At 35.9% G+C, this 17,976-nt stretch overlaps 1 long non-coding RNA gene across 2 annotated transcripts in view; it reads right to left on the reverse strand.

Annotated features, from left to right (window-relative positions):
• LOC116438155 overlaps nt 1-17,518 on the reverse strand; it is a 103,248-nt gene extending 85,730 nt beyond the window's left edge. The window contains exons 1-2 of one of the 2 annotated variants that reach the window (XR_004237607.1): nt 17,476-17,518; nt 14,521-14,611 (exon numbers count right to left, since the gene is read on the reverse strand). This is a non-coding gene — a long non-coding RNA (uncharacterized LOC116438155). Of the gene's footprint in view, nt 1-14,520; nt 14,612-17,468 lie in introns of both variants that reach the window. The other variant, XR_004237608.1, reaches the window with a different exon arrangement.
• Nucleotides 17,519-17,976: the final 458 nt, after the last annotated feature.

Raw genomic sequence — 17,976 nt, forward strand, 5'->3', positions numbered from 1 at the left:
TGATGCTAATTAGAAAGAGTAGCACTGCAATCACACTTAATCAGCATGCATGCCTGCTATGATTAAATGTCCAGCTTCATTAACAAGAATATGAAATATACCTTTATTAATGCTACTGACACAATTCCCCACAGTATTCAGTTTTGGAAGCACAGGGAGTATGGGCTGGATTCTTAGCTACACCGAAAATTGTCTGGACCCTTAATCTAAAAGGTAATTAATCAAGGGCTTGAAAGTCATTATCAAACTAAGTGCCTTGGCACTGGGGCTGATACTGTGCATTAACTTTATCAGCTGCATGGGTGATAAGACTGAACGTGCCCTCAGCAACTTTATCTATGATTATAATTCAGGAGCAGTATTTGGCATGTTGAATGTCAGTACTTCAATTCAAAGAGATCTGAAATCGCTTGAGGACCAAGCCAGAGTTAAAATCCAGAAAATTTCTGTTGTATGAGGGAGAAATTTTGAAAGAGGGAGAAAAGAAATCTGCAGATTGAGCTTATACTTGAGGGCAGGCTGGGAAATATCTGCCCAAGTCCTGCTGAAAAAGATCAGTGGATCCTGTGGATGCTGAATTCTGTGCAAGTCACCAGTGTGCTTTCGTGCTTAGTAAAGCAGGAGACAGACCTATCTTCATAAAGGGAGTGTGGCAAACAGATTTAAGGAAATTACTGTCCTCTGTGCAGAAGAGTCTAACATGGAACATTTCTCATAGATTTGCATGCCACTCACATCCAAAGGAGGACGCTAATATCTGGGGCATACTCAATAGAAGCTACTAAGGTCAAAGGAGTTTTAGAATAAAATGAACTAGTTTAACCTGTTAAAGAAGACAACAACAGATCTCCAAACAACTGAGAGGATGTTGTTAAGGTAATGGAACAGAACTGTTCTAGATAGTGGTAAAAGAAAAGGTACTGTGGCCACAAGTTTTTTCTTGCAATGTTTAGTCTGGACATTATGGGGAAAAAATTTCATGAGGGTGATAATGCAGCACTGGAAGGGAGTACTGAGAAAGCTGTGCAATCCCAGCCCTTGGAGGCCTTCAGGAGAAAGACCTCTACAATATTAAATTTTAAGCTGTTGAAAATCTGTATTTACTTTCATTCTATTTCTAAAAACTTGATTTAGTGCTGGCTTAAAACATGCAGTTTCACTTCATCTTAAAAATTTCTGTAAAACCATTGAAGTATCTCTTGCCAAGTTCCATGTATATGTGATGCATATCGCCCTACATGGTTAACATGAAACAAACAGAGTAGTACTATTTATAGGCTGATATTGTTCATCCAACATATTGACGCTCATGTTACAAAAAGAATAGGCCCAGATGGAAGGAATTATTTCTCAAGCATATTATAAAAATTTGCAGTACATTCTTCTTGAAATTTTAAGTATTTTAGAAATAAGGTCTTTACATTGAGAAATGTTATTATTTTTCAAAATATGGTATTTTATAGTGCAGCAACATATTTTATAAAAAAAAGGTAAAAATTTTAAACCTTACCAGCCCTGGTACTGTTTAATTTAGTCATGGTCACCTTCTTCACATTCTACAAACAACTTTTACTGTGACCTTCCTAAGACTGACAAGTGAGTTTACAAATATGTATGCCACACATTGAAATAATGTTACCGCTCCAAAGCTGAGAGCTGAGACAAACAAAATTTTTTCACTGAAAACTTTTTCTGACTACCTTTTCAAAGTTGTCCATTCAGTAACAAATACTCCATGTAGCAAACTTACAGCACTAGAAGTCACAGATGATGGCATTCCTCCTTCAATACATTAAGTAAAAAATTCATCTGCTTGCCTATTTTGTTTCAAGGTTTCTCTTGATTTGTATAACTGGAGTTGCAAATAGATAAGTACTTTCTGCTGTTAAAGACACATCCAAAATACAATACTTGTCACATGTAAATAGTGAAATAAAAATTGACCATACTATGTAAAGATATTGGTATTGGCAACAAGGTATGAAAGTGTCTTTAAACAGAACATTGGCTTGTATTGCCCCAATATAACAATGAATTTACATAGAACTACCATCAGTCTGTCAAGTTTAATTCAGTCCAAGACCAAATAAAGTGAAATCTATTTTGCTGTTGAAATCTAAATTATAAACGACACCAGAATTAGGGTGTCTGTTTCAGTACTTTATCCTTCTAGTATACATAAACTGGAAGACTGGTACTTTGGGTTGGTTTGCTGTAGTTTTGGTATTTTTTTTAATTATTTGAAGTTTCCAGAAATGCTCATTAATGTTCATAGTCTTTAATTTCTCATGGAATGTGGGGCTTGTAGCTTAGCAATTTAAATTCACATATTGTAGTCCTACTGTCCTAGAAGGTCTGGACAGCTTTACCTTGTTTCTATAAAGAGTCTATACTGACATATTTTCATTATTAGATCAAAGGAGTATTACACAAAGTTACATAGGAAATATCAGAATTGGGTGGAGTATACAAATTTTAATCAATTATAATTCTGTGTTTTGGAAATCAGTAGAGGAAATGTGACTTTAAGTAGGTTCATATATACGCAGTTGACTGGAACGAGCAAAACAGATTTTGTAATTAGAATTCCTTTTGAAATTGCCTACTCAATATTTGGATCACTTTTCAAAACCAACCTTTAAATCATCATTTGCTTTATATTCAGAGAAACTATATGTTTAAATTGTTATTTCTTGTTGAAATAGGTAGGATTAGGATTCATATCTAAGAATTTCCACGAAAGAAAGAAAGAAAGAAAGAAAGAAAGAAAGAAAGAAAGAAAGAGAGAGAGAAAGATAATCCAGATTTACTAAATTATTAGTCTAGTTTTTATTGCCTAAGACTGCTGAAAAAGTCCTTTTGAACTGATTGAGTGTGGATTTCTTTATTTTGGGTAATGTGATGACAAAAGTCAATTGGGAGAAGCTAATTTGGTTAATGCTCATTACTATTGTCATAGGCTGTGGCACATCACATGAACTCTTTGTTAGTAAGCAGCAAGAAACAAATTTATGAGATCAGCCAGTGTCAATAGAAGTTAGTCCGTTTCTATATATTCACAAGCTGAACATTCTCTTCCTTTAGAACATAATCTCCAAGAAATCACACTTTAAATGGCTTTCCTGATTCCATTGGTTATAATGGTCTACAGATTAAATGAGATTACTATATTGATCCCTAGGGAGAATACTCACATAACCCATAGAAGAGATTTTTTCACCTCTCCTAGATATAAAATAGTGAAACCTGATGTGAGCTGGGAAAACAAAACTGAAAAAAATCCGCAACGTCGCAGTTGTCTACCTTTATTGTTTCATGGCTATCAAAGTAATTCCATAGTGAATACCTGTATAAAAATTATAAAATTGATGCTCTTCTCTTTACCACAGAATGGTATTTTTATTGTTATGGATTAAATTTTACAATCACACAAAGAGAATGCACCTGTCTAAAGGAGACAGTTCAAAATATGTTTCATTTTCTATATATGTGTTAGCCAAGGCTGAGTCCTCTGCCCTAAATAGAAGGATGAGTCCAGTAGAAAGAGGAAAAAACAAAAAAAAAAAAGTACTAGAACTGGCAAAATATTAGCAGTGCCTGTACTTGATCTAAGTAATGAGCAGAGATTGCATAAAAAATTTTTATTTAATTGACTAAATTAATTGGTGTAGTGGTTTGGTCTAAAATACTCATTACTGTTTATCTTCTATGAGATAAGAATTAGGAGAAATACTGGGCAGAGCAAGTATTAAGTGATAAGTTAAGTAGAATGATAATGAGAAACTTATATTGTAATTGTACTGAACTGTCTAGGGGTGGAATTTGGTGTTTCTGCCTCGTTAGAAACCAAACCCACTACAATTGGTTAAAAAAAGAAAAAAAGAAAAAAAAAATCCTCTCTGAAAATTTATGTCATATCAATTTCCAGATATTTTTTATAGATCAAATAAGCTTTTTCTAATTGAGTACCATTAGCAACACTTCAGTCCACAGATTTTTGTCTGTAGTGCTCTCACACACAGTGATAAGACTAACATGCCCCTTATGCTCCTGAGTGGAAGGAGGAAGAGAATGGGTAGTGCAGGAATAGGATGACATGCATGTGGTAAGCTCTGTGGTGGCACCCACCCCTCTATAAAGACAAGGTAGTTGCTAATGAATGTGTGTGTAGAAGGAAAAACACAGTTCACATTCACTAATTAAATATGCAATGGATTTCTGGCTGCAATTTAGCAAGTTTCAAAGAGCAAGTACACAAAAATAAGCAAATTATGGTTTCAAGTTTTATTAAAGATTTATGTTGTCATTGTGCATGTGACTAACTATCCAGAACAACCTTGAAAGATTTGTAAACCACAAACAAGGTGGAATGAGCCTCAAGAAGGAGAGAAAAGTTCCCTCTGAGGAAAAATCTGGGCACATTTCAAAAAAACCTTGATTATACAAAACAGGACAGAGCATAAATTAAAGACCCCCAGGGGCAGCTTCAACTTGCAGCCAAAATCAAGTTTTGCTGCTTAGCTCTGTTGGCTAGTTTCTAATTGCACGCTGCAATGAAAATCGTTTATAACTAGAAAGGTCCCATAACAATGTGGCAAAGGCACAGGGACTGCAAGAGAATATTAGAGAAATTTACCCTGTGGGTGATCGCTAGTTACTGAGGAAGATAATAACTGCTCAGCTACTCTGAAATAATTTAGTCATAAAAGAATGTTCATTAAAATAATGTTAAAGAGGGTTTTCAATGTGGTGTGGAGGGACTTAGCTGCATGATTCTATTTAATATTAATGGCATTGCATGGCTAAACCCACACACACTGTGATGAAAATCTGCACTTATAGTTTTAAGAAAAATCCATAAAAGGAAACAAATTCAGGTGAAGGCTTCTTTCTGTTTTGCCATGTTATTGCTAATAATACAGCATGTACAATTAGTGCACAACAATTGTAATAAAAATGTGGCTGCATCTAAGCTCTTAATGAAAGAAGTTAAGGAGAGAAGGAAAGGCTTACCTCTGTAGCAAAGCACTGATTAAACAGAGAGGACAAATATTCATGGTAATATATACTTCTTCAGTGTGAATTGTTTGTGTAACAGGCTGTAGCACAAATGTGTTGTCAAGCTACAAAATAGTTTTATTGCATGTTTCAAACAAGAAGTTAGAAAAATGAATGAAAAAGAGAAATTTTGATGTTTAGTGGGAAAAGCCCTTCTGAACAGACAAAAAGAGAAACACCTTCCTTTAATGAGAATTTACATGTAACTCTTGGAGCCTCTATGTCTCAAAAAACATAGGACCCATGGTACAGCCAGTTTGCTCTTATTCTTCTCAGCTATGCTACCCTCGACTGGAATAAATATGACTAATTGGGTTGATGTGAAATAGACTTCTGATCAAAAAGCTAGAAAACAGTTTGATTTAAAAAAAAAAAAAGTGGTCTGCAGTGACAACAAAGAGCCATATCTGAACTTACCCAGACCAATAATATGCAGACTGGAAAACAGGGAAATGATAAAAGAGCAGGTCCTATTAAGACAAATTTTTAGTCCATTTTTACTGGCAACTAGTACTTTCATCCTCATACTGAATATCAGAGATATTTGTTCTCCACTTTTATTACATCTTGTATTTCATGTTTTGTTTTGTGAGCAGAGGTTTGGGAGTTTTTTGAGTGAATGTAAGAAACACTGTGTTGAGAATTAAAAATTTCAGTAAATGCCAATTATTTGTAACAAGAATGCCCTAAGACAGTATTTTAGTCCAGTTTTATCATATGAAGAATAACTTAGATTGGAGCCATTAAAATTTTGAAACATGAAAATGATAAAGCAAAGGATTTTCTATTGTAATCACACTTGTAAGAACCCCTCTTACCAGGAGGCAGTAATGTGAAGAGGAAGCTCAGCATATAAAGCTTTTATTATATCTTTTATTTTTGAAAGAGTGTTATGAGAGCTTAGCATTACTTTTAAATGATTGACACAATAAGTGTTCCATTTTAATTGGCACTTCTGTGATTTATCACTATATCATGTTGGGAACACACCATTAGGCCATTTGTAAGTGAATAGCAGGCTACTGTACATCTGACAATACTTGAAGACTTCTATTGAAGGCACCTATTAAAAGGAGACACCTACTAAGAGAGTTCATGTCCCATTCTTTCTAACTACTGAATTTTACTGAATTGTATCCTTCCCTCCTGAACAGAAATATAATTCTTGCCATCCTAGGTATCACACTGCCATGTTTTCTTGTTTTGCAATGGCATGAACAATATTATTTCAGTTTCTAAACTGAGATCAGGAACTTTAATCCCACTGAAAGAACGTAATTTTCTTGATCATCACATCTTGTTATTTCCTCTCTAATCAGAACAGAGTTCTCAGTCCTCACCAGTACCATAATGCTTGAGGTAAGTAAGAAACCATATCAAAACTTGGATTTAGATCAAGGGTAGAGTTTCCTTGTTCTGAGGTTTGGAAATGTATTGGGTTTGGAAATTAAGCTGCTGCCAGTGGCCCTGCCATGGCTCTTCTACTGAATGAATTTCCATCTAAAAGCTGTTCAGTCAGACTCTGAGGCTGCAACAACCAAATACTGCCTCCAGACATTGGTTCAAACTTGTAGCCCTCTTCGTCTCTTAGTGCTCTGTTTTCTATCCTGCATTCAAGTGTTAGACTGACGATGCTCAGCAGTGGCTGAATGACTCCATTTTAGAGTTGCATTGTTCAAAACCTTTCTAATCTGCATCAGATAACACTATTTCAGGATCTTAATTCTAATCTTAGAAAAGCAATCTTGACACATTGTGATACATGTAGACTTACCTTAGTATTTTGATCTGGCCCAAATGATTTCTTTTCAACTCCTACATTGCATATTGCATTTTTTGCATTAGCATCTGTTACTCTATGTACCATCTGTCTTTATCAACACTTAGGTACACAGATGTGCTGTCACTGTGCAAAATGTTAGAGATCAGTTTAACCTTCCTTTTCCTAAAAATTGTCACAATATCAATTATTCCTTGTCAACAGATAACATTTGCTCTTATTTGTTTCAAGTGGGCTTTTGTAGGCTTTTCTTGTTCTAAAAGCTGTGGTTTTAGTGGAAAAAAAAAAAAAAAAACAAACCAGCTTATGGCGGTAATGATATCATCTGAGTTCAAGGTTATTTTCTATATCCTTATATTTGTTTTAGTGCCAGTAGGCTATTCTGTAAAGAATCAGAGTTTAAAAAAAACATGAAAAATGCCCTCATGGAGACTTGCCAAAAAAAGGTAATATAATAGTACCTTAAAATGGATGCAAGTTACTGCAGTGCTTTCCAAACTTATTTCTCATCCTTGCATATAGACTTATGTAGGCATACATGCCATATTTAGAAAGATGAAATTGAAGGAAAGTTTATCATAAATAACTGGCCAAGAATTATGTCAGAGAAATAGGAAAAACTGTTAAATGTTAGCTCTATGTGTAAAAAACATAGTAGTGGGATACACATGATACTATGGAATAGGGATACAATATGCAATCTCTTTGTCGCACTCAATTTTCAAACTCAAGTTGCTTTAAAGAAAAGCCAGTATGAAACTCCTTAAACAAAAGGTATGAATTCAAATTTATTTTAAACTATAATAAATAATTAAATCCTGTTTAGATTCTTGGAGAGCCTGACCTCTGACATTCCTATTATACAAGTCAAGGAGATTGAGATGTACACTTACCTAATATAAATCATAATATGTTATAATTTTATAAACAAATATAAATAGGTTTCCTTGTTAGAACAAATGAGTAATTTTTCACAGAGAATATTTCATTTCGATTTATGACATTGTAAAGGTCTTTTCAGGTAAGTAATCAACAGTAATAAAAGTATGATACTTCACTGACCTGTAAAAATGGCTGTATTGTTCAATATCACAGTATTTCAGAGACAGAAGCATAGAGATCTGCTGGAAAACAAGAAATTCCTCGAAGGAATTTCACCAAGGAATTTCATGCTTTCTCCTCCCTCTTAGTAAGGTAAAACTGTATTAGCTGTGGCCACACTGGAGAAAAAAAGCCCTACAGATTAAACCACAGTTTATGATATTCATGTTTTTAGCTGAAGAGTGAAGAGAAAACCATAAGGATATTGCTCATGTGAACTTGCACACTAGATCTGACTTCTAATTTAAAGCTACAATATGGCTCACAACAATGTGTTGTTTTTCCAGGCTCCACGCACTTAAAACGTGTGTATGCCTGAACAAACACATAGTTTCTCTAAATATATATGACAGAATGCTTTCCAAAAGGTAACAGAAAACTTGAACTAAATATTTGTATTCATTCTTCTCTCTTCATCTTTAACATTTCTATACATTGTCTCTCCACTAGCTTTAATGTGGAGACCAAAGAAATAGGAAATAGGCCCATTCTAGTGATGTAAATGTGCTCTGCTGAGAAACACTGCTGGACAAAACCTGATGGAAGTGGACTTGCCACATCTGTGTCCCTAACTGTGCCGCAAAATGCAAGAAAGCATGTTCCAGGAAAAAAGGACATACAGGAAGATAAGAACAAAGCTGTAGAAAAACAGGTATCCATCACTCCAAATTAATCACATATCCCTAAGTCCAGTCCTATCCAATCTTAAAGGAAGATAACTTTTAAATAGAGGAATTATCTTACATTTAAATTCTTCTAAAAATACTTAAATATTTTTGACCTTGTTGATAATGGATCTTCTGTAATATTTTGCAGAGCTTTTGTCTTGTATAACAGAAAAGAGAAAGCAGACTCTAGAAAGCTTGGACAAATTACAAAACAGAATAGCCAGTGTCTTACCTAAGCTTCTCCCTTTTTGCCTTTTTTAAAAAATTGGCTTTGGTTTATATTTTGGTTGTATCTTATGTACTTATATATTAAATTGCAAAGTTATTATTTTAGAAAATTTGACTGAATATTGAATATTGCCTCAATCCATGAAGCTCCTGTGGCAGTCCCAAAAAAGCATTTTTTTAAGACAATGTATTCATCTTCTCACCTGGTCTCACTCTCAGCTCAGTCTAATTTCCCTTCCATTCTCCCAGCAATTTGATTCTACAATGGGCTGTGCTTTCCCATTTCTCAAATTTCTGATTTTTTCCCTTTTCTGTGCCAGTCACAGTACTGCTCCTGCATTTGCTCATTCTTGTCCTCACACACACAGCCCCCTTAGGCCTCCTACTGATGAGAAATGAATAGCAAGACATAAAAGCACTGCTTGCTTTTTTTTTTTCTTTTTTTTTCCTGTAGGAAACCTTTCTTTTCCTCACACCCGTATTTCTCAGGAAATTAATACCAGCTTGACAGAAGAACAGTTTATAAAGAGGTTCAGGGGAATTAAAACTAAAAGTCTCAGTAAACCTCCATACTGTATAAAATTATAACATCTAACCCATTACACAGGCAACCTCTCACACTTAAACCTATGAATCCCTAATAAGAAACTGAATATCCTGATCTTAATCTTGCTTATCTTCCTTAATACTGTGTACATACGTGGATAGATAGCACATAAATTTCTCAAATGTAATTTCTTTTGTACAGTTTTCAGTCTCTTGCTCAGCTGAAAGTCTGAAGTATTTCTGAGATACATCATTTGAATCTGAGGGATCATGTATCTCATCAGAGGTATTCTGTAGAATGATAAGAGAGATAGCAAACAATGTTCCTGGGGCCAGACAGAGGAGAAAATAACCCAGGGGAAAGTTTCTGAATAAGTAGCATCAGCATGAACAGAAATAGATGTAAAATGAAGACTGGGAAAGACTGAAAGAGAAAGCTCCACAGAACAAATAAGACATTCCACTGCACATGTAGAATAAGAAATCAGAGGGAAATTATTAGTAATGCACAGAAAGAAGAGAAAAAAATTAGTCCATGGGAAAGCACAACTCTAAAATAACAGAGCTCTGAATTACCTGATAGGTGAACAATAATTTCGCTGATAAAAAAGACATTGCTATCTCTAGCAGATAGAATTTTATCTTATTTCCCTAAATTTTGAAGGTTTACCTAATAGTCATATGGTAACATTGTTACATGAAGTCTATATACTTAATGAGAAAGGCATCTGCTTATGGAAACCACCTTTCATCATTTGGGAAGCACATGAAATTTAATTTGCAGAGGATCTTTTAAACCTACCTATTGCTACTATTCTCCATTGTAGCTTAAGTTCATTTTGTAGCATTTACTCTCATTTTGTATTTTCTACTTTCCGTTTTCCTTTTTTTCCCTGAAAAATAGTTTCAGTGCTCAGCCACTGAAAACAAAGAAAGAACCCTATTGTCACTTGTATTATTTGCATTATATGCCAATCTACAGACACCTAGCAATGTAGATGATAAGGCATATAGATTCAAGAGCATAAAATCATAATTAAAATGGGGGGTGGGGGTGGGGAAATCCAAACCAAGAAAAACTTGATCAAGGAAACAAGTAGGAGAAAAAAATCAAAGTATAGAAACAAACAAAAATCCTCCAGAGAATGCTCCAATATGTTCCAACAAAAATATTCCAATAATGCATATTTTCATTTTTAGGTAGAAGACTGGCAGCTGTATTTGCCATTGACCTCAAGAGTCACTGCCATGGACAATATGTAAGTGGAAGAAAATTTTAAATTTATAATTATTAGGTAAATTTATGCATTGATATTGGAAAATACTTTGCTCCGTAGAGCTGTTGTATAAGGTCCCTACAGCATACTGCAGAATGCACAACCAGTTTACTAAAAGCCATCTTTAGTGCTACAATTTACTAAAAGCTATCTTAAGTTTATTTGATATCATGTCACTGCTAGTTTTTTGTATCTAAGATGTAGAAAATGAAGCTTATTGCATAATTTAGAATTGTGGGAATAACAGCCACTGTGAGTACATCTGACTATTAAATGTACTCAAGAACGTGTTCAACTTTACATAAGAACATACAGATAATCAGTACACTGTTGTATTTGTAGCAAATTACAGCACAGGATTTCAGGACAGAAATTTTGTCAAATTCTTCTATAGCCACTACTGGACTTCTTTTAGTTCATCTGATGTGCCTGTTGCTATGCCACTGCATTCCACAGGGAAGTTATTCCTCGACATCTTCTGCTACATATGCAGCATATATGTATATATCACCGAATCACAGAATCCATTGGGTTGGAATCAAGTTGGTTGAGATCATCAAGTCCAACCTATGACCAAATTGTCAACAAGACCATGGCACTGAGTGCCACATCCAGTCTTTTCTTAAACACCTCCTGGGATGGTGACTCCACCACCTTCCTGGGCAGTCTATTCCAATGTCTAATCACCTTTTCTGCAAGAAATTACTCCTTATATCCAGCCTAAACCTCCCCTGACACAGCTTAAGGCTATGTCCTCTTGTCCTGTCTCTATTTACTGGGGAGAAGAGACTGACCCCCAACTGGCTACAGCCTCCTTTCAGGCAGTTGTAGAGAGTGATAAGGTCACTCCTGAACCTCCTCTTCTCCAGGCTAAACAACCCAAGCTCCCTCAGCTGTTTCTCGTAGGACTTACTGTCTAGACCCTTTTCCAGCTTTGTTGCCTTTCTCTGGATCCAGAAAATAGAATATCATAAATCCCAAGGGTCACATTCCTGACCACATATGCCAACGTGAAAAGAAAGGTTGTAATGTTTTGATCAGGATGAAATTAGAATGCTAATGAAAAGGGTTAGGTTGGTTAGTTGCTAGTTTTTTTGTTGCTGGTTTATTTTAATTTTTTTTTCTTGTTCATGTTTCTTGTGAGGTATATATATGAGACCTTAACTTTGAAACCTAACCTTACTACTAAGCATCAGTTTCTTCACAATTGCTACTACTAAAATATTTGCAAAACAAATGGAGACAAGAAGTCTTTAGAGTAGTGGAAGGAGAACACAGTGGCAATGATATTATTATTATTATTATTATTATTATTATTATTATAGTCAAGGCTTATATTCTTTAGAAACTGGTGTGGCTTTCTGTTGCAGAACTGATTATTGGCATTAGCAAGTTCTTTGAGTGAGACCTTGGTATTCACATCCTCTGGAGAGGAATGGGGTTTTTTAAGGACACTTTAGGGTATAGTTAAAGGAAAATGCATAGCTATAATATAACTGAATATAACTGAAAAACAACTAGAACAAATTTACAATATATAATTTGTTTGACATACCTTTGTGTGCATACCTCCACTGTCAGTTATATTTGATCTTTTTTCCAGGCAGAAGACTGAATTTCTGTTGTGTATGACTTGTATGTTGCATAGAAAATTGATAGAAAATACAATTCAGCAGTGAAAGCAGATCAACAGTGATCTGATGATGTCTACGCCAATAAATGTTCCAGATGAAATATTTTATATATGACTCTAAATAAAATTGTGTGATAAGGGAATGAACACAGATGATTATGGCTTTTTTCACAGTCCATTAGTACTTCAGGCCTTATTTATTCCTCAATACAATGCAGAAATTATTAAAAGATGGGACTCGAAACATCAAACTTCAAAACTTTACCATGCCAATTTCCCCTGCTTAATGGTACCATTAAGATTACCTGTCAGAAAATAGATGGGCAAGGTAGGGCAGGGCCGGGCAGGGCAGGGCATGGCAAGGCAAGGCAAGACAAGGCAAGGCAAGGCAAAAGAGAAAAGATACCAAACATAGCAAACAAATAAAAAAACCCCAGTCTCAAATAAATCACATACATTAATGTGCCAACATGCCATTTTGTATAGGTTTATCTATATGCCCTTGTCTTTTTGGAAACTCAAAATGTACTCACAGTTCGTGGTAGACAAACTGTAGTCTCTTTAAAGCATTATATTTTTTTCTCCTTATCCAGCTTTAGTGCTACTGTAGTGTCTGTAAGGGACTGTTAAAGATGGATTTATTTTGCCATTGCCTGGCTCCAATGATAAGATCTGTAGTTGAAGACCCGATGCAATAATGGGCCGTGATCATCTATCAGTAATGGGCCATGACTCTCTGTGGGAGCAGCAATGAACACACCCCTGGCATTGCAAGTGAACAGCCTGCATGTGCAGAACTGAGCATATCCCAGGAATGTCGTGAACCTCGATGCACGTGCCATTCTCATGGCCCCACACTGCAGTGAAACTGCTGAGTCAGTGCCACAAAACGCCACTTAGCCAAGATAGAAAAGAGAAGGCAGCAAGTCCCAGCAGAGTTCTACCCACCAACAGAGGAGAGAAGGATCTTCACAGGATGCTGCAGATACTTGGTGGTGACTACCTTTCTCATTTTTTGTAATTCTTCACTTTTCCCTACTTTTCTATCTTTTCTTCTCGCTCTCCTCTTTTTAAGTGAATAAACGTGAATTATCATTTTGATTACAGACATTTCACCTTGTTTGTGTCTTAATGTGGCTCTGGGAATATTCAAACCATCCCTCTGCTCCATGTTCATGGTTTAGGATACATTCCTGGATTGGGACAATGCTATATAATCTAAAGTAAATATCCCCCATAGCTGCAATGTAGAAATAACAGTCAGCACTTACTTCAGTTATGGACTCTTTGTTTCTCTTTTTCTGAATGCTGAGTAAATCCTGATTCTAGATACAAGAGAATGCTATGGCATTTTGATCAAAACGAGCAGATGTATTCAAGTTCTTCACCTGTAGTGGCATAGCAGCTATTATTGAATTAAAGTTCAGAACTTATGGGACCTAGCAGTGTAATGAAAAAAAGATGAATTCTACTGGCTAACAGCTAGAATATAAGCAAATTCCACAATTTGGGGATAAATAACAAATACTAACCTAATAGTTTATCTATTAAAAAAAAACCCAAACAAACCAGAAAAACTCTCTCCCTCTAAAGCACATGAAGCTGGGAGATGATGACAGACCTGGTAGGGGGTGATTTTTGGTTGGATTTTGGGGATTTTCTCCCTATGTTTCTCCTAATTTTTTTTTTCCATGCCATTTAGAATGCCAAAACCATGTAAGGTCCTTCATTTGCAAAGTAATTCAATTATTGGACAGTGGAAATGTCAGAGTAAAAACATTAGATTTTAATTTTGCCACCATAATTGGCTCTATGAGTGAAGGCAGTGTAGTTGAGGTCCTTGTTAAAGCAGATCCCTTGGAGCAGATTCATAATGAAATGACACTGAATGACCAGTTTTTAAATATCTATCTATCTGTCTATCTGTTCATCCATCCATCCATCCATCCATCCATCCATCCATCCATCCATCCATCCATCCATCTATCCATCATCTATTTATCTATACATGACATATATATATATATATATATATATACACACGCCTTTGGCAGGTTTATTTTAGAACAGTTTGGTTGCAATGGAAAGGAGGTATGAAGCCTTTCTATAGGTTATTATCTATAGAAATATAAGAATATAAAAGTATGAAGATATTACATAAGAAAATATATAAGGAAAAGAAAGAAAGGATAAGAGTAGATAGTGTAGAGGAAAGATATCACTACTCACAGATTGAGCAATGAGATTTGATTGTTGCAATTTTGATGTCCATTGGTCAAAGTGATGGTTGAAGTCTCACCCCATCAGGGCTGGGTGAAGCCTGTGAAACATAAACGTTAAGATATGCATTCAGGTTCAGAGGCAAATGCCCAGGTACCGTCCTTGGTAAGGGAGTGGTTTTGCACTGTCTGATGCAATACTGTGCAATACTGTGGATTATGCACAGTCCTCTGCTAGAGAGCCCCAGAAATAAGTCCGGGGGCCCTTTGGGGGTCTTTGATGCTTTATGACCCATTCTAGATATGACAGCTGTTTCTCACGCCACCGTAGTTGAACCACTTGCGCCTTATGAGAAAGGATGAATACCTTCAGGCCTACACATGACTGTTCTAATATCTCCCCTCAGCGGGGGAAGTTACACCTGAGCGACTTGTGTTAGGGAGTAAATTGACATGATAAAAAGAATTATCTCATCTTGCAGAATATGCTTGTTTTCAGACTTTCCCCTTAACTGGCTCAAAATCCAGCTTGTTGCTAAGCAAAGGTCAGTTTGTTGTGGTCCTGCTCTGGTGGTGGTGCACAGTCCTTCTGCACCTGGGCTGTTCTTGTACAGGTCTCAGGTTTTGTCATCACAACCCCAAAACCTCTCCTCCTCCCCTTCAGTTTCAGGGGTGCAAACCTGGGTGCAGCAAAGCACCCTGCTGCTTTTGCAAATTGCTGATGGTTGGTGTCATTAACCTTTAACTTAACCTTTTCATTTAATCTTTCATTTAACCATTTCAGTGTCTCATATATGAGGCAAAAGATACTCAAGAGAAATATTTAGCATGACCATCACTATATTCAAGATCATCAATAAGTAAATCTCAGTCAAAATAATACTTAATATATTCAAATTTACACAAAGCCTAAAACTCTGGGAGCTTTACGCTGCCACTATTTTTCAGAAAAGCTGTATTGACACAATTGCAGAATTAAATAAATGAACCATCTTCCTCTTTTCATTCTCTTTCTACTTTAAAACAAAATCAAACCAAGCCAACACCACATAAATCCTCAAAAAAACCCCAAAACCCAAACCTCTCCAAGTGGTAAGTGAGTACATGAGTATTTACATTCCTCGTTCCTAAATCTGGAACCAGTGATGACATCACAGAAGGTCAGGTGCAGTAGCAATCTTTTATAAGGGGAGAAAGAATATAGGGATCTATGATATTTTATAGATTAATTTGACAATTTTTTAAACTATTGTGCACAGGAATCATACAGTATTTTGACTGGGAAATTAATGCATGCTTTCTTTATAAGTATCAATATTCTATCCCAATTCAGACACAATAACACTGGCAATATCCACCAATCATTAGTGAAGTTTCCCTTTTCAGATTCATAAGACAGTAATAAGTCACTGCTAGTGGGGGGAAATAAAACAACCAAAAAGCAGAACAAAACAAAACCCACAAACTGAAACTGGACAAAAAAGAGAACAACCCCAAAAAAAGAAAAATCCAAGGAACCAAGAAACCATTTTTCTGTAGGCATTATATTCTGAACACCAGTATAACCTAGCAGGTTTTACAATAGTCCTATTCTAAATATTTTCTTGTTTGCTATGATAGAGTATTACAAGGAAAATTTCCTTGTCAGGTTTTCTAGCAAAATCACAGAAATTTATCACCAAAAAATTTTTTTTCAAAATGTTATGTGCAGTAAGGAGTATGAGTCTTTCTTCTCAGTAACAACATTATAAAGAAAATTTATAAATAGCTTTACAAATAGTCAGGTGAGACTGACTATGGGTACTGCATTGAAAAACTTAAACAGGTTTTTTTATATCTGTATGGTGATTCACTATTTTGAAGCATTAAAGAAAGGCATAATAGTAATAAAATTCCTTCTCTTTTATTAAACAAGAAAGGGCCTTGCAAGGAAAAGAGATGGGAAAAGGGGAAGGGAGATTAAACCCTGAAATTTTAATAAGAGAAAAAATACCTATAAAGGAGTAAAGAGGGAAAACTAAGGGGATAGAAAAAGTAGAAAAATTGATAACTGGGGAAGCAAGACGAAATATTTTTAAGCTCTTGGAAAAGCACAGTATGAAGTCTCTCTATATCTTGGATAGTGTCACTTCATGTTGTATTTTTCAAAATTGTATTGTTTTTCTAACATTCTCAACTTCCTTAACCATTCTATTTGAAATGGATGAGAAGTCCAGGAATGAACTTTCCCTCCTTCCCCATCAGAAACATGTATAACAACTCTTAAGCATCAAAATGGGATTATCTTGTTTTCCTTTTTTTTCTTTTCCTTTCAAGGAAAACTCAAAAAAACCTGCATGTTCACAGACAGATAATCTACCAATCTAAGTTGCCTAAAACACCCTATGTTATCTTGGGCAACTCTCTTGATAACATTCTCAACCAATTTGTGCAGGAAGCTCTGGTGCTGAAACACAAGAGTCACTTTTCAGCTCTCAAATCTTCTAATGTCTTCTGGTACACGCTGTGCAGTAAATTGTTATCTTGTGCTTTGGCAGGTCGTCATTTCCTGTGCGGGTGGTTACGCTACAGCTAAGCCCTTCGTTCATTCAAATGACATTTCTTCAATTACTATTTTATTAAGTAACATTAATAAAACAATAATAAATGTTAGTAAACAAATGCTTCTTAAACGTCAAGAGCAACAGCTATTAGCATAAGACATACATCCTCTCCACTCACACACAAGCTCTCACTCTTAAACATATCTACAACCCTGCATGGCTGTCCAGCAGAAGTCAATCTCCAGCTGTGCCAGTTTGGTCAAATTTAGAGATGCATCCTCTGAGAGAAGGCACAACCACCCCTCCCCCACCAGGTTTGGGAAAAATAAATTTTCCTCGAAGGAAAGTGAAAGAGATAAAATCTATTTATTTAACAAACACATGGGAAAAGGATAATAATGCTAAATAATAAAACCTCTCACTCTGCTGAGAGAAACCTGGGAAAATTTCAGAGTCCTTCCATAGATCTCTCTCTCCCCCTTCTTGGAGCTGGGACAGGGTGCTGGGCCCACCTCCAGGGCCAAGGCCTCAGTGGAAAGTCCTCCCAATGTATCCTGATGTTGAAACCGTCCAGCAGAGAGAAAAGGAAAAAAAGGAAGTCCCAGGAAAACAAAAGTTCAGCTCTCCGAAGGAAAAAGAGCTGAGGCAAAAAACTGCAGAAAGCTGGCTGGAAAGAAAAGCAAGCCGAGTGCTTCCCTTCCCTCTCGCTCTCCTGCTACAGATGAAAAAAAGTCTCTATCTCTGGGTGACCTTGAACAAGCTGCAAACTGCTTTGAAAAAGTTTTGCTCAGTTTTTCCTTCCCAGGCTCAATTTAAAGGCATAGAAAGGTACAAAAATTAATTTCTGGGCATAGGGCAGTGATAAGGGATACACATCATAAAGTCACCCCAAGACACCAACACACATTCCCCAATGGATGACA

Source organism: Corvus moneduloides, chromosome Z, assembly GCF_009650955.1.
Source record: "Corvus moneduloides isolate bCorMon1 chromosome Z, bCorMon1.pri, whole genome shotgun sequence".
NCBI lineage: Eukaryota > Metazoa > Chordata > Aves > Passeriformes > Corvidae > Corvus > Corvus moneduloides.